The sequence below is a fragment of the Meleagris gallopavo genome, chromosome 1, assembly GCF_000146605.3.
Source record: "Meleagris gallopavo isolate NT-WF06-2002-E0010 breed Aviagen turkey brand Nicholas breeding stock chromosome 1, Turkey_5.1, whole genome shotgun sequence".
Taxonomy (NCBI): Eukaryota; Metazoa; Chordata; class Aves; order Galliformes; family Phasianidae; genus Meleagris; species Meleagris gallopavo.
The window spans coordinates 116,958,970-116,961,879 of record NC_015011.2 but is presented as its reverse complement, the minus strand read 5'-3'; positions in this window follow the sequence as shown (position 1 = coordinate 116,961,879).

The window sequence follows — 2,910 nt, the reverse complement described above, 5'->3', positions numbered from 1 at the left end:
TTTAAACAAAAAAACCACAATACTTTGTGTGTTGTTCCTCCTGGCCTCTCTCATACCAACTTTCTTGAGGTGCTTTTTTTGTTCTCTAAAATGTAAGCATATTAAATAACGTCAAGACAACTGACTGGGAGAATTTCCATTTAATTGCTATAGCCTGAATCTCACTGTGGTGAAGGAATGCATCAGAGGGAAGATGCTGCGAAAGTGTCACCCTGTTGGCTACAGGCCAGTAGATGTAGTTGCTTTCTCTGTCTTGGCATTGCGTTGTACTGGCATTTGAAACTTGTCTTCCAACAGGAAAGTGTATTATGGTATCAGAAGGAGCAAACTACTGCAAGTGTTGCTTAGGAGCATCATCAGCAAGCAGAGTCTGGTTTTGTCTCACTGCAGTGCTGTAGAGACCAAAAATACTGGGTGAAAAACAGTCTTTGAAAAAAGCTAGGGATGTTCTGGAAATGAAAGCAATTGCTAGTAGTTTGGTAACATGGAAACAACGCACCTAATAATGGCAGTCTGTACAGCACTAAAAGAAAACAGGCATAACCTCCTATTCCATTCAGTTATACTTCCATGTAGAGTTCTGTGTACTGTTTGCAGTGTAACTGAGAATTAAGTGTCGTCTTGTAGCACTGTGATGTAGCTCTGAACTTTGAGAATTTTTTTAGATGTTTGATAATTTCATATGCATTAACTAGGATAAATAAAGTACTAGCATCCAGCTGGTTACGTATTATATTTTTTATTAACTTAAAACCCAAATTTAACAAAGTTTCAGTGCATAGAAATACCTGTTTTTTACATGATTGCATTGTGTAACTGATGTGATGGCTCATGTTCATCTGTGGATGACAAAATGGATGGAGCCATTGCTGTAGCTGGCTGAGAGTTTGTCTGCTTCTGCAGAATTGATTCTATAAAAAAAATTGGCAGACCAATTTGATTTTTTACTAAACCTTGCAGGTCTTAGTGCAGATACTGTACTTTTAGGATGTTATATGCATTACCACCATCAACAAAAGTTGAGTAAATCTAACTGCATTAACAATGGGATGCTGACCCTGGCACTAAACATTCTGAGAGATGCTCTAGTAGCTTCAGGATTATGTGAGATTTCACTTTTTTTTTTTTAAACTTGGCAAAAGTTGATCTTAACAACTGTGCAGAGGAGAAATGGGATTTGAGAGTTGAGGAAGCTGAGATGTATTGTTGCTTTTTTGTTATTGGCAGTGAAATGTAGAAATATATTATGCACACATTACTGAAAATTGTTAATTGTAGCTTTCTTTCGTGTGCTAACACATGTACCATGATTATTCCCTTGGGGTACCACTGTGATCCTCAAAACTATCTCCAAGTGCTTATGCAGATGATGTTTTCGCCACAAGGTGGAGACTGATAACTAACATTGTGCCATGCTTCATTAACATTTAGAGAGCCTGTCTCGGAAAGGCTTTTCAGACTATTTGTATTCCTAGGGGATGCAAGAACAGATGTGCCCAATTTTAGGATGAAGGAATGACATTTTTGGTTGTTTCAGCTCTGGTGAGATAGAAAGGACAATTTATGGATCTCATTCTCTGTTGCTGTAAGTCTGTACTTAAGTATGTTGGAAAAAATGCCTCTGTAATTGCTCTATATATATCCACCAATCTTAATAATTGTTGAGAGCAAAAACTTATTTGCACGAATAGTAGCCTTGCAATTCGTGTCCTTGATATTTTTAACCACATCATTTATCTTGAGAGTCTTGCAGCCTTCATAGGACCTGGGTTTCCAGTGTAAGAAGAGATGTGAGCTTTAAGGGTTTTTATCTTCAGGTTTCACAGCCTTGTGTCTGCATACAAGCATAATCCCATGTCCTGGTTTCAGCTGAGACAGTGTTAATAGTGTGTGGATGTTTGGTTGTTGCTGAGTGATGGCAGTGTACCTTGGGCCAGGCTGGGCTACTCAGTGGGGAGGAGCCACAGCCTTCATGAGGAGGCAGCAGAGGGCAGGGAGGAGCCATGGCAGCTGGCCTGAATTGGCACTGGAAGGCCATGAAGCTGCAGGGAGTTGTCTGAGGGAAGGCCACTGCTTGGGGGTTGCTGGGTATTGGTTGGCAGGTGGTGGGACATGGTATTGTTGCTGTGTGTTAGTCAGAGGTTGACAAGGGATTGCACTGCAGGTATGTACGTAGGTTGCTCTATAAGTAACGCCTCTTATTTACTTGGAAGCAACAAAGAGTGCAATAATACTATTTGATAAAGCAAATTCTCAGCTACAAAACACCAGTTTTCAGCAGTCACTACTATTAGCTGTGTATTTTCACCAGCAATTAACAAGAGTCTACAAACCTCACGTGTAAAAATCTGCACCAGTGGGAGTGACCCACTGTTCCACAACTGTTACGATGGCACTGTTGCTAGGAAAATGTTCCCCATGCAGTCCCATCCTTTATTGGCCTGGATAGATGGAAATCGGAAGGCGCTAAATCCGGACTATATGATGGACAGTCCAGCCAAGACTGGCAGTGTGTTCCACGGTTTTCAAACAGGTATGGAATCAGGTATTATTGCGCTTCAAGAGAGAGGTTGTCATCTTCCCTGGCCTGACTCTGGAAGTTGGAGCCTTTGGCTTAGTTAGCATTACAATGTAGCAGTTATACTTGATATTTTGTCCTGGTTCTAGAAAATCCAGAATGATCACCTCTTTCCAATCCTAAAAGACATCACTTTATCCAAAGTGCTGTGTCTTGAACTTATTCTTTGATGGGGAATTCACATGTTGCCACTCCATAGACTGCCTTTTGACTGTAGCTTGTAGTGGTGACACATCTCATCACTGGTAATTATGCAATTCAGGAAACTATCACCTTTAGCCTCATATTAGTTGAGTAGGTCCTGATAAAATTGTATACAATATTCTTTGTGT